This window comes from Cryptotermes secundus, unplaced genomic scaffold (assembly GCF_002891405.2).
Source record: "Cryptotermes secundus unplaced genomic scaffold, Csec_1.0 scaffold661, whole genome shotgun sequence".
NCBI lineage: Eukaryota > Metazoa > Arthropoda > Insecta > Blattodea > Kalotermitidae > Cryptotermes > Cryptotermes secundus.
Genome location: NW_019745089.1, coordinates 429,876 through 445,021, shown reverse-complemented (window position 1 = coordinate 445,021; position 15,146 = coordinate 429,876). Strand labels below are relative to the sequence as shown.

At 40.4% G+C, this 15,146-nt stretch overlaps 1 long non-coding RNA gene across 1 annotated transcript in view; it reads right to left on the bottom strand.

The window, feature by feature from the left end:
• Window positions 1-12,086: 12,086 nt before the first annotated feature.
• The window catches only part of LOC117283130, a 22,026-nt gene continuing 18,966 nt past the window's right edge, over window positions 12,087-15,146 (bottom strand). The window contains exon 3 of the long non-coding RNA XR_004514145.1: window positions 12,087-12,261. This is a non-coding gene — a long non-coding RNA (uncharacterized LOC117283130). The remainder of the gene's footprint in view (window positions 12,262-15,146) is intronic.

Below are 15,146 nucleotides of genomic sequence, written 5' to 3'. Positions count from 1 at the left end.
GACCTAGACGTACGCGGGAGGATAATATTAAAATGGATCTTAGATAGGGTGGGGTGCTATGGATTGGATTGAGATGGCTCAGGATAGAAACATGTGTAGGGCTGTTGAGTAGACGATAATGAACTTTCGGGTTCCATGAAATGCTGGGAAATTCCTGAGTAGATAGAGACTGGCGGATTCTCAAGAAGAACTCAGCTCTAAGGAGTCAGATTGTTTATTAGTGATAGCAGTTTAACAGCTCAAGTAGAATGCAGTGATTTTAGGGATCACTTTCAGACCAGGAAACATGAAGCTACTATTCACGCAGCGTCCTCAGATATGAACCTTATTCCACTTTTGGGACCTCGCTGTAGCACCGGCTTCTCAAGCCGGCCTCCCGGGTTCGACAGCAGGTAAAGTCTAGTGGAAGGGGTGGTAGACAAAGTGGCACTAGGGCAGGATTTCTCCTAAAACTTCGGTTTCCCCTGCCATTTCTCATTCCACTAACCAGTCCACAAACATCTGTCATCATTCGGGATTAGTGTCAGTAGACACATCAGTTGCCGTCGTGCCAAGTGGACTCAGGTTTACCTCACCCCAAAAATAAAAAATATAATGAGAATGGGATTGCTCCATGCGAGCTTCGAGGATTTTTCCAAAGGGGGGAGGAGCCGCCAGAGTCCTGGAATTAATATTTGGTATGTACGTACTTGAAGTTCTCACAGCGGCGGTTATGAAGAGTTCTGTCTTCTGGGATATAGCGGCGTGCAGTCCGCCGAAAAGCCAATTGATGTTTCGGAGTAACATGTCGCTTCAATATTCAGGGTAGAACACTAACCCAAGCAGGAAGAGTTTCTGTTTACTAACTGCTTCACACTGTATTCTTGTTCGGCTTATTTTTCGACCTTAAATATGGAGGCGACATGTTCCTCCGAAAAGTCGGTTGACTTTCAACGGGAACTCTTATACATTTTGCATTGTCATGTGTATTGATGTGACTGCAGTTGGGGTATGGATTGGTGAATGGATTTATTGGCCACTTAATACACATTACTGGAAGCTACAAGTAATTCAAGCGCTATCGCTCATCTCCACGCTTTACAGCTCACCACAGCACCCACTAAACCTTTTTCCAGGCTGCTGTCTTAACCAACCGTTCCCTGTCAATGGCTGCTAACAGTGAAGGTTCTTCAGCTTACAGCGCTCAAATCCTCTTTTCACAGCCACCCGTGCAGAACTCTAGTCAGTTCCCTCAATTTCGGGTGCTCGAATAACCCTGTTTGTAACATTTAGGTGCAAACCACAAAGAAAACACTGTTTCCATTGTTACAGTCCAACAATGCTTCGACCGTTGCATGCTTATCCGTTGTCGAGGGAACCCATATACCGAGAATGTTCCTAGCTATAGCCCGGATATTGTTGATGTGCTCATCGGCCGTTAACAAGAAACTCGCGATTTTTGCCTAGCTATTCATGCTATATTTGTTTTCCTATTTTTTTTTTTCAATTTTTAATTTTCTCTACAATCTTCTCTGTTCGTTTTAATATGTATTTAAATCACAATAATTGAATTATAAAATTCTAAATATTTGTATACCTTCTTTAATGTATATAAACATTTTAAATAATCCAATTGAAATTCAATGGGGAAGTTTTGCATTAGAATGTTCAATAGTCACCTCCCTCCTTTGTCTTATAACTTCAGTACCTTAACATTCTCTCCTTTCTCCCTTAAGAAAGTGAGTTACGTCACATTTTTATCCTTCGAATATAGCAGTTTCCAACATAGAGCTGCCATCTGTGTGAGCACGTAAGAATTAGAGTTTTCCACAGAAACGACAGGAGAACGGTATGCAACACATGTAGTCAATCATAAACATGTGCCTATCAATTTATATATGTACATATATGGGGCATGCAGTAGCGTAGTAGGTTGAGGCACTATGCTACAACCGGAAGATCTCAGGTTGGATTCTCGATGTGATCACTGAATTTTTCAATTGACCTATCCTTCCAGCCGGAATATGCCCTGGGGTCGACCAAGCCTCTAACAAAAATGAGTGTACCAGGAATCATTCTGGGGGTAAAGGGCGATCGGTGAATATGGCTAAAGACCTCAGCGTCATCTGTGAGCCGATTGTGTAGAAAATGTTGTAGCCTCGGCGTCTCGCAACCCTATGAGCCTCCACGGCCTGTTACAGGGATAGCTTTATCTTTTATATATAATATGAATAGAAGAGAGAACCTTGACCATGGGTATTATAAATTACCACAAATTAAATGAATAATTTAAGAGTGTTGAGGAACATATTATAATTTTTATTATCTGTGTATTGCATTGTGACGAAAGTAGTTCTTATGTAAATTTAAGATGCGTGTTGGGTTCGCGAGCCATGAGTTGCCCTTCCCTGCATCATACAGGGATCAACTTGGACAGAAGGTATATCCCATTGTATAATTGATGGACCCAGGCAGTTGCGAGGCAATCCTCGAGGTATTACCCTGTCCCATCCTGGTCACCTTTACGCCATGGCTTGCGAATTCTCCGGAAACATCTTGGGACCCATTCCAGACCATCCCTCCAGTCGTAAGGAGTATCTAGAGCGAGGGGTACACTCTGCTAGTTTATGACATGAAGCGAGCCTTTACCCCCACAGAAGTACGGAACATCATATACTATGCAGAGAGACAGTGACTCTGCAATAAATATTTTATCCACTGACCAACACTAGCCACACATACCGCTGGGTCTGGATGGCCTATCCACGCACATGGAGCTCTCAGTCTGCACTCAGAGGCGGTTTGGACATTCTGATGCTGTATTGTTGTCTTAGCAAGGACATCCGATGTTTTCAGTACATCAGTCTGCTTGTTTTACAACACAAGGTTTCTTATACAGGGTGATTCACTAGGAGTAGGCTCTGAATTAACAATGATACTATTGAAAGAAAGTTATCTGTAACGTATTACATGAATTACAATCAAAGAATTTCAAATGACTTTTATATACACTGTATTCTGCAAAATAGATTTTGAACAGTGACATTAAGGGAGAAACATAGACTGAGGGCGTTTGAGAACAGGGTGTAACTTACAGAAAACCATATATGGTAGTGGCAATCTAAGACTTCAATTTCGTGCCCATTTATATAATATTAACACGAGTTTTCTTAAATTATTCCGGATTAATTTTGTTCAGTACTTGAGGATTTTACTATCAGCCTTTTTCGGTATGATTCTGCGACTCTCATTGCTTCAAACACAATGGATACCGGGGTAAAATACAGCCGAAGCTGAAGACTGAATAAACAGATCGTATCACACATACAATATGCTTACATTATTAAAGAAGTTCGTAGAGACTATATCGTGGCATATTTGCTGAAAGCAAAAACAGTGGAGCCAGAGAAGGAGCCAATGCTAGGTAACGGCTGTGCAACACACAACAGTGGAGTAACTGTTGGAAGCGGCGTTTTTTGTGCTGTTCATGCTGATGCTATATAATGAGAGAGAGAATCTTGAGACGGCAGTTAGAATAGTAGGGCTTAGTTGTGGGACAGAAGGTGAGCACAGAAGCAGAGGATATCATCAGTCATCAGACAACGGCTGGTGAAGACACAGCAGACTGAGAAGACTTAAGTGTGTGCCATAGTGAATTGCATAATTTGAATTATCAATATCGCTACAGTTATTTGTAGTTACTAGTTGTGTGTATAAATTTTCCCTAAATCCAATTATCAATCCAAATCCCGTCTATATTCACACTCCGTCACACGACATTGTTATGTGGAACTTCAGTATACAGGGCCGATATAAATGTCCGGCTGATAAGAAATTTCCTGTATTTTCTAAACGGTTACAAACACGAAAGAACTTGAAAGCAGCCTTTTTCGAATATACACTAATTTCATATAACCCCAGATCATTTATGAAAGCCCTGTACATGTTGCAGTGTTAACGGATTAACTAATGAACTAATGGAGGTTTATGGAAAATTTACCTCTTAACAATATTTATTGTGCTATCAAGTTACTGGTGTACAGAAAATTACATAAATTATTATTACAAATAAAAAAATGATTTTATCGAATCCGTTTCATCATTTTCCTCAGATGTATTACACATTGCCAGTTCGTCATATACACAGTCTATAACATCTTCTAGGGAGCATTGAAATCAAATGGTGACGTAGGTCCTTACATCATCATCACCAGAGATTCATTTGATTTTATTTTCAACATGCAATGAGAACCAAAATCGTCACATGATTCGAGGTATGCAACAATGATCTATTCATTATATAAATATTCTGCTCTATATTTTTCACTGTGTTAATTATATCTAAATTATGCTTAGATATTGAAGATTTATAGCTCTCGAAAAGTCGTGTAATTTAAATATATCTTGACGATGGGCTATGTCCAACATAATCTCCATATTTATATTGGAGATCCCTTGAAAACACAGGAATTTATTCCATGAAGTTGTCTACTCAATGTATGATTTACCTTCGAATATACTACCACATTATCACTTTTCCTGGATAGTCTCTTTCCAAAAACAGAGACACCATGTATGCGAGCTAGAAGGCGAGGAAGAAGATGTAAGAAGATGCTGGATGACCTTGGGGACAGAAGAGGATATTCTCATTTGAAGGAGAAAGCTATAGATCGCATTAAGTGGAGGAACTGTTTTGAAAGAGACTGTGGACCTGTCGTCTGACAGATTACTGATGAATGAATATTTCGACAAGGTATAACACTCTTCGAGCTGGTCACCGTAGCCGAGCGGTCTAAGACTTGTACTGTCTACTCTCTCTCGGAAGCCGGGATCGTGGCTTCGAACCCCACACAAAGCATCAATGTTTTGGTATGTGTATGTGTTTATTCCGTGTGTGTTGTCCTGTGTTTAGGTAGAGACCTTGTAACGAGCTGATCACCCGTCCACGGAGTCCTACAGTCTGTGAAATGATCATCATGCAAGGGGGCTGTAGAGCCAATGAAAAGGAAAAGATAGTGATCTTTGAAATCATGGCGACACCGTAACTACAAACACTGCACCAAGAAGTCAATTCTACGCGTCCTACTGCTGACTGCATGACAAACCGACACATCGCAGTGTTATCAAACCACGGAAGGAGAAAACATAGACGTCAGCCGGAAATATAGGAATTCACATGATCTCAGACTAGTGACTGAACACTAGCTTATGCACAGTGAACACAGATCTGCAGCCTTCACGAACTGGCTAACGGTCCAAGGTGTGTGCAGATAATTACGTCTCCTTTCGCAAATTGTGACTTGAGGCTCTTCTGCATCTGTAGTCTCCGTTCTGTTCAAAACATACAGGATATATAGAGACCTCATGGATTCGTCTCTTTTGATGTTCAAAACGAAGTTCACTCTACCACAAAAGAAATTTAGACATAAATTAACACATGAAAAACGAAATGACATTCGTGGTGCTTAATTTCAATAACTCCAGCAATAATTTGTGTATATTCCAGCAAAGGATTTTGTTCTGTTGAGTAGAATTCCCTGAATTAATGTAGCTTCTATAAACTCAGAAAGCTGGGTCTTTGTGAGTTCAATCCTCGTCCTAAATTAATGAAATGCTAACAGGAGAAACTGAAGCAGATATGTTGTCATTGTATGCACAGGCGGTAAAACGGTTACGACAGATATTAAGCCATTGGAATCGACTAATTGCTTCTCTGAAATTAATATCATTGCGTTTAAAATGGTAAAATTTCTGTTAACTGCTTCAAATAGAAACGAAACATATTCTACATTAAACCAACGAGTATTTCGATCAAGTTGTTTCAAACCGACTTCATATTATACAAAATATTTTCCGTACACTCCAGTTCACTGTGTTAAGGATCCTAAATTGAAATCTGTATATGAACATCTGCCGATCAAAGTGGCCGCAGGATTTAAGTTATGAACTGTCTTCGTTTGCTCAAACACTGAGATCGTGGGTTCGAATCCCACCTGAGGCACGGACGTTTCTGTGCGTGTATTCTGTTTGTGCTATCCTGTGCAGTGGAAACAGAGCAGATCAATAATTTGTCGCCGCATAACCTACTTTTAAATATTTTAAAATTTTTAATATTTTTAATCTTTCTAATGGGAACTTGCAATTTTAATTGTATAATACAAATTTTAATAAAGTAATCTCTACTAAAATATGCATCCATACCTAATGCTCTGACGCAGTTTATGGGTTTAAAGTTTTGGTTGTGTATAGCCTGATAATGACCTGAAAAGAATGGTCGAAATATTTTCGCAAATAAGAGCTGCACAAATAAACAAATATTGATAAGATAGTAAATATTTTGTCTTATTGAGTATTATTGTTATACTTGTGTTGACTGCCACATTTTCAAAGTAATTTATATTTAAATATACATATTCCTATTTTATATATTTTCGCTTTATTCTTGAATCCTCTCATCCTCTTAATATCTATTTATCCGTCAATATCGGGGATGCAACACAGTGATGAACACTAATAACACTTACGGGTGACAGAATTACAATACTTTGGAGAGTAGCATTTGGAGTATCACCATAACTCATTTTATTAGCGAAAATTCAGAATAACTTATTATCAATGTCCGGGTATTCACTGAACATGACCGAAGTTACTTACGTAAGGTAATGGTAAAGTTGTCCCTGTGCTAATTAAACACTATGCCATGAAGGTGTATGGGGAAGTGGATGTATAGATCCATATTTTCTTGACCTAGGCTTTAGTTGGAGGTGAGTTGTCAGATTCAAGCCCCGGTCGCTTTACCCTCGGTACCCATTGGATAAGAGGTTGGGTCAATCCCAGAGCCGGTCTAGAAAGTGGAGAAGAGAAAATTCTTGACCTTACCGGGACTCGAACTCCGACCCCTAAGTCGTACAGCCAGTAGCCAGGCGCTATACCGACTGAGCTACCCCGGCTCGTTTCCTGTGCTGTAGGAGGGAGGATTCTTTTCGGTGAGCGGTCAGTTGACAGACATTTTGTGGCAGTCCAAGTCACACGTACATACAGCCAGACTGACTTGTGTCAGGACGAAACCAACGGAAATTAAACATGAATGAATCCATTCCCTCTCCAAACATACCCTTGCCATAGTCCCTGTTAAAAAAACAAATGAGTTCGTCCCTCATTCCCCTTTCAATATTCCTCACCTCTTCAAAACCGTCCGTATGGATTAACCGAACGACTTTTGCATTATTTACTGTGCTTTCAGAAACCTTTTCCCTAATTCACTCTTTATGCCAACTTCAGTGGTATGAGTTGTGACAGCAGGGCTAGAATGTCTGGGGTAAATCCTGTTCAATATGACAGTGATTTCGATCCATGAAATACTTCACCTGATCATTAAAATTCCACATGTTTTAATTTGCGAAATCTGCAGAGACAATCAAATGGTATGGAATTTGTGCAAAGGCTTAACAATTACAGAATCTAGTTCACTGAACGATGATCTTACAAGTGTGAAGTTCCATTATATTTCGAAACGAGAGTGTACAGACTTTTCAAGGAAAGAAGTGCGCTTGTTTATCATTAAATTTGAACTTCTTAATGTTAATGTGTCTATGTGAATGTATAATTTACGCTATAAACGCTTGTAAGTTTTTTTTATATAACAGACCGCATCGTGGTCTAGTTGCCAGAGTTCCTGGCTACAAATCCAGAGGTTCCGGGTACAATTCCCAGCGCTACCAGGTTTTCTGAGAAGTAGTGGGTCTGGAACGGGGTCCATTCAGCCTCGTGAGATTAATTGAGGAGCTATTTCAAGGAAATAGCAGCTCCGGTCTAGAAAACTGAGATTAACGGCCGCGGGGATCCATTACGCTGACAACGTGGCACCCTCTAATCGCAAAATTTGGCACTAACTTCGCCGACAAGCGGCGTTGGCTCGGCCGGTATAGTTCGCTTGCGGACTACATGCCACGGAGTTATTTATTTTTTGTTTTGTAACAGACATATAATATGTGAACGCAGTGAAATGATTACACTACAACAGCATCGCGTTTGTTATTCTTAATTGCTTTTACGACAGTAGTAAGCGGGAATGGAAGCGGCCTCCGTAGTCTAGAGGTAACGTTCCCACCTCATGACTCGTAGTACGCGGGTTCAAATACCCGGCGGAGGTCGTCGAATTTTTAAGGGCGGAATAATTCTGGGAACAACTCCGGGAGGGACTTTAAGCCGTGGGTCCCGTGTCGTAGCTTTACGGCACGTAAAAGAACCTCATATCTCCAAAGGAGATCACTGAGCCAAATTAACGGACGTTTCCCGCCCAACAGTAGTCTCTAATACCTCTGGTAGATGGGGGAAGCATTATAGATACCTCTCAGCTATTAGAGCCGGTCTCGCTGGCTGGGCGGGACTGATGGTAAGCACCAGTACCGGTAGGATATAGAGACCGGTAGAAATCATAGAGGGAAGCACAATGGACCAATACAGGTCTCAGTGCATGGGGAAACCCACCCTCTCCAATAACTAACTAACTAACCGGGAATGGAATCTTAAAAAGGAAAGTTTCAGAGAGACATGCCGCGCAGTCCTAGGTTGAAACATATGAACAGGAACCGTGATGCAAATTCATTCTCTTTTTTTATTTGTGAGAGTTTTCAATTTTTACTGCAGTGTTGTGGGATCAGCGTACTGGCATGATCCAGAAAGAGGCTGATTTTTTATCACCTTTAACAAAGAGGTAGAAATTTTCACTACACGTGAAACTTTTAATTAAATACGCTTTCAAAATCCTCTGTTCAAGTAATTTATTGAACATAATATTACACTGCTGAAGTGTAAATATTCTTTTCGAAGATAACGTCAACAATAACATTTTTATTTTCTCATAAGAATTGTTTGTGTTCATCATTACCTCTTTTAAATGCAGTGCCAGGACAGGACCAGGTACTCAAAACAACACCGTGATGCGGGGGGGGGGTTGACCGTCCTTCCTCGACTGTATTCCTGGGTAAACATACTGCCACATGTCAGTGACTAGAAACTGGCTTTGGATTGCTAATTGAATTTATTGGACTCATAACTCGCGACTGAAATCTCCCAGAGCCGTAAGACAGTAGAATATGGCCATGAGTCCCGTGGTACTCGGACTCAAGAATAACTATGCTGGCGAAAGCCTCAGCAATTTAGCAGTGAGACAGTCTGTCAGTAACTACATGTAACTTTAAACGTTTCACGGAACTACACACTATACGGATCACTGTAAATGCGGCACAAAGTATTCTTTGTCTTCACTAGTCGTTTTTCAGTAACGGCTCCCAACAATAGATATTCCTCTGCTTTCGTGTTAACGTCCAGTTAAGCTACTTTTAGTCGTTTAAGCAGACATAGTCCTTCAGTTTCATTTACTGATTTAATGGTCTTTTTACTTCATTTTCTCATAAATCTAGCTCTAGACTGAGCTGTGATACTACGAGTATCAGGTCCTGTATAGTAAACTATTTGTGTTTTCTGTTACCAACTGAAACAAGCATCCCTATATGATACGTTTAAGAAAATTTATCGCCTATTCATAGGATCGTTATGAATTAATTAACTTATCATTTGCCCTTTATAGTTGCTTATATTATTATTATACATCCATTCGTTGGGCTTTGGCCGATTTTTCAGTTTCTTAATCCTATACACAGTCGGTACGACTCCTTTGACTGGTGATCAGCCCGTCGCAAGGCTTCTACCTGCACACAAAACAACACAAACACAATAAACGCACACACACATCCATGCTTTGAGTGGGATTCAAACCCACGATCCCAGTGTTCGAGCGGGCGAAGACAATTTATGCCTTAGACCGCTCAGCCATTGTGATGGGCAGTTGCTTACATTATCATCGAGTAATCGTGTAGGTCAGTTGTAACATTCTGTCCTCGGGCTGAGTAAAATCACGATAGCCGATATCCGAACGGGGAACCTACTGAACACGAGTTTGCAGCGTTGCCACTAAAGCAGTCCGTTTGCTAAGGACGAGTGAAGGAAAGGTTATGGAACGAGAGAAGTAGAAACTAATGATAAATATGGTATAGCTTTTACTTTGCCGTTTGGTGAATTCAGGACTTTCGGTACGTAAACCGAACAGAATTGCTATTCTTGCAATAAGCAGTTTACGGAGCTGTAAACCTGAGTAAGCGATCCAAAATTGATAATCTCAACCATACAATCTGAAGAAAATTGACAGTAAGAAAGGCAGCGAAGGTCAGGCAACGGAATGATAGGGGGCGACATCCTTCAGCACGCCCAACACAGGACGATTGTTTCCCTTGTCCTCCCCCCCGCCGTAGCTTTAGAATAAAGGCTTTCCATGTAAGCTGTCATTGGGTCGCCAGCACGGTGAGGCCAGACACGTGCTAGAAATCCCAGACCACACTACAGCAATGGACGTCGCCTGGGAAAGAGCTGTGACAGACTTCGTCTGCAAGAGAACCAGACGACAAACAGCACGCTTCCTGCTAAACAAAATGCAATAGAAGTCAACACATGCCACCACGAAGAGAAGGCGTAAACACGTTTGTCTTTCGTCAATAGTTTCACATAAGCCATTTAAGAGGAACTTTCCAGGAGCAACTTGTGATGTACCAATGGACTATTTTCATACAGCAGTCCTCAATTCGGGGCCCTCAGTACGTCTTACAACAGTCGAAAATCGATAACATAAAATTTTTTAACTCTATATGAGATTTGAATCTTTTTCATCATCGACCGCTCAGCTTGTGTCACTATCATATGTCACCGTGAAGCCTAGAGCGAAGAGGGTTGCCTGGAAATAACGCTCCAAATTTGTATTCGAGAGGTGCAAGTTTCGAATACTGGCCTGGATTCTTCGTGTTGTTCCTCAGTCCCTCCAGAAAAATACCGGGATACGAGCATTGCCTCATTACGCCACGACCACTTTCTTCAGGTTCCTTTTCAGTTCATTATTCTATTTATTTCATAATGAAAACAGATAATTGTCACAGATATTTAGAGGTTCAGTAACAGATACATCAATAATGTGTACGTATACAGAATGTCCAAAGAGAAAAGGTCACCATTCTGGGAGGTCACAGTATCGGTCATTCTAAGCAAAAATTTCATATGCAAATGTGTCTTATTCCAAACGGTTTCCGAGGTAGATTTGGCATTTGAGAAGATATACTGAATTTCTCATATCACTCCTACAATGTTAAGAGCCGGGACAGTGCAATCGGCATAGCGACTGGCTACGGGCTGGACGACTAAGGGATCTGAGTTCGAGTCCTGGTGGAGACAAGAATTTTCACTTCTCCATGTTGTCCAGCCCGGTTCTGGGGCCCACCCAGCCTCCTAACCAATGGTTACTGGGGACTCTTTCCGGGCAGGTAAAGCGGCCGGGGTGTTGAAGCTGACCATTCACCTCCAACTAGTGCTGAGGTCAAGGAAACGTGGGTCTATACATCCACTCACTCCTATGTCTTCATGGCGTGATGTTTAATTACTTAAGCACACGGACAACTTTACCTTCCATTATACAAAGCCACTATCAACAGTCACAACGGCCAACTGACGCTTCACTCCGATTTACGTGCAGGAGGGAAAAACCATATTGTCTCTAAGTCAAAACTTCTGTACAGTGAAATAGCTCTATCTCGGAAACCGTTCTGAATAGGACACACGTACATATAGAATGACCGATACTATGACCTCCAAGAATACTGACCTTTCTTCCTGGAACATTTTATATAATGTTCTGTTAATAATGTTCAAATCAAAGACTGGACATATAATATGCCTATTTATGAAATAGATGAGGAATGCATGTAACATGTTCGTCGAAAACTATGAAAGGAATAGAACATCTGGGAGACCTTGTCATAGATGGAAAGATATATATGCCTTGGCAATGCTGGATCAATTATTTTGTCACGTGTACCGAGTGACTATGGACGGGTTTTGGATTGATGATCGGATTTATTGGACTCTTGGATGCAGCGAGTGACTACATTTTACAGTTCACTATTACACACACACTAGTGTTCACAGCCACACCTTAACTAGCCGTTGCTCGGTAGTGGCCTCCGATTTTCTCCTTTGTCTGATTTTATGAACTGCCTCCGGCCTCAACTACAGCTACTCTCGACAAGCTACTGACTATGACTAACTTCTCATTAACTGTCCTGTTTACATCTCGGCACGGACAGCACAGAAAACGCCGTTCCTCTGTTGATTTACGTGCCGTTGTGTAGTTGTTTGTTTCGCGGCCATTGCGTAGCAATGGGTTTACGTGCCACAACACTGAAAAACAGGGGACTATGTTTAAATATTATACACTTATTAGTTATTTATTGGTGTTTTGCTAATTTTAATAAGTACATTATCAATACTGACATTTTTAGAATTAAAAAACTATGAAAAATTTTACATTAATTTTTATATTGCTACGAACAGAATATACAAAGGGCGAATATCTTCTGAAATATAACGTCCCGTAGTCTCGTAAATCATTACCACTGCTTCGGGGTAACGTGCTACTTCCATCTTCAGTGTAACAGGTATTTTTACAGCATTATTATACTGATGAGAGAGAACGTACGAAAAACTCCACGGAGAACATCCATTCTTGTAAAGATAAGAGACTTTCACCTAGTAAAGGAATGTTTCCCTTTATGAAACCAGAATACTTACCACCGTGAGGCAGATGAATCCAATCCACGACCTCACGGCCTCGCACCCTATTTCTATACAATTTAGTATCAAAGTATAGTAATAATAATAATAATAATTATTATTATTATAGTTACTTACTTACTTATTTGCTACTCGTGGAGCTGAGCCCTTTTGGAGGAGCCGCGAATTCTGGAGCTACTCAAGAATTACCAGAATTTTATGGAACCCGAAGGTTCATTACCTTGTTCACAAGAGCCCTCCACTGGTCCCTATCCTTAGCCAGATCTATCCAATCCATATCATCCCATCCTATCTCTCTAAGATCCATTTTAATATTGTTCACCAAACTACGCCTTGGTCTTCCCAGTGGTCTCTTTCCTTCTGGCTTTCCCACCAATATCCCATATACATTCCTCTTATCCCCCATTCGTGCTATATGCCCTGCCCACCTCATCCTCCTTGACTTGATCATTCTAATTATACTTGGAGAAGAGTACAAGTGGAGCTCCTCATTATGCAGTTTTCTCCGACCTCCTGTCACTTCATCCCTCTTCGGTCCAAATATTCTCCTCAACACACTGTTATCAAACGCCCTCAGTCTATGTTCCTCCCTTTATGTCAGAGACCAAGTTTCACACCCATACAGAACTACAGGCACAATTATAGTTTTGTATATTCTAATTTTTATGTTTTTGGACAGCAGACGAGAAGACAAAAGGTTCTGGACTCAATGGTAGCAAGCATTATCCGAGTTCAATCTCCTCTTAATTTCCTCCTGAATCAGGTTTCGATCTGTTATCGTTGTTCCCAAATATCTTTATGTCACGATTTTGGTGACGAGACAGCAACACATACTTAGTTTTCTCTGTGTTTACTTCTAGAACAACCTCTTTACTTGAGTCATTGAAATGGAGTGGCGATAAAGCATCTCCTTCTTTTAGACCATTCTCGATAGGAAATTTATCAGACAAATGTTTATCTATGCGGACTTTACTATACTTTCGTTTAAACACATTTTAATCAAACCTAACTAGTTTCATGGGTATCCCAAACTCTATTAGAATATTGTACAATACTCCCTCCTAACTGAATCATAGGCTTTCTTGAAGTCTATGAATAGTTGATGTACTGTCTCATTGTACTCCCATTTTTTCTCCAATATCTGACGAATGCCAAAATCTTATCGGTAATTGATATCTTACGTCGAAACCCACACTAATGTTCCCCAATAATTTCATCTATATATGGACTTAACCTTGAAAGAAGAACATTGAACAAAATTTGTATGACGTTGATAGCAGTGATATCCCCATAATTACTACAGTCAGTTTTATCACTCTTCTTGTGCACTGGTACAACAATAGACTCCTTCCACTGATCAGGTAATTTTTCCTTATGCCAAATAGAAGTAATTAGATTGTGGGTCTCAGAATGTAATATTTCGCCTCCTGCTTGAATAAGTTCTGCCGGAATTTGATCACTGCCTGGCGATTTATACCGTTTCAATTTTGCAATAGCACTTTCAAGCTCAGAAGGGCTAGGATCGGTTACTAGCTGCTCAACTCTATCGATTTCTGTCTGCCTAACATCACTGACCCTATGTACATTCAGTAACTGAAAGTAGTTCCTCCATCTATTCAAAATGTTGTGGGAATCTGTAAGCAGATCACCATTCTCATTCTTCACTAAGTTACTGGTAGGTTGGTAACTCCTCTTAAAGTCATTTATTCTTCTATACAGGTTTCTAATGTTCTTGTTATTACTGTTCATTGTAAGCTCAACAATTTTGTCTTTCAGATATTCCCTCTTTTTGTTCATGAAATGCCTGTTGGTTTCACGTCTTATATTGTTCAGATTATCCCCATTTAACTCCCTTGGATCCTGTAACCATTTCAATTTGGCCCGCTTTCTTTGATCTAATAATTTTGAGCATCCTTAATCGAACCATGCCTTATGCTTCTTGAGTTCGCAATAACTTGGACTCTCTTTGGCAGACATTTTTATATTCTCTCTAATAGTTTTCCAAGTTTTACTAACATCCACCTCAGTCTCCAAGTTTTCCAAAGTCGCGAACCTATTTCAGATTTCAACGCAATACTGCTCTTTAATTTCTTGAGAGTGAAGGTCTCCATATGAACCCTGTATGTTGTTTGTTTGCTCACTGCCAGTCTTTCCTTAACCTTTGCCACCACCAAATAGTGGTCAGTATCACAATCTGCTGCCCTGAATGATCGGACATCAAGTATACTTGAGTGCCGTCTCCTGTCTATCAAAATATGGTCTATTTGGTTGTGTATCTTCCCATCAGGAAATGTCCAAGTAAATTTATGGATGTTACGATGTGGGAACATTGTACTTTTGACAGTAAGATTTTTTGATGTGGCGAAGTTTACTACTCTAATTCCATTATCATTACTAATTTCATGCAAACTCTCATTCCCAATCGTTGGTTTTAAAATGTCTTCCCTCCCTACTTTGGCATTGAAATCTCCTAACAAAATTTTCATAGGGTA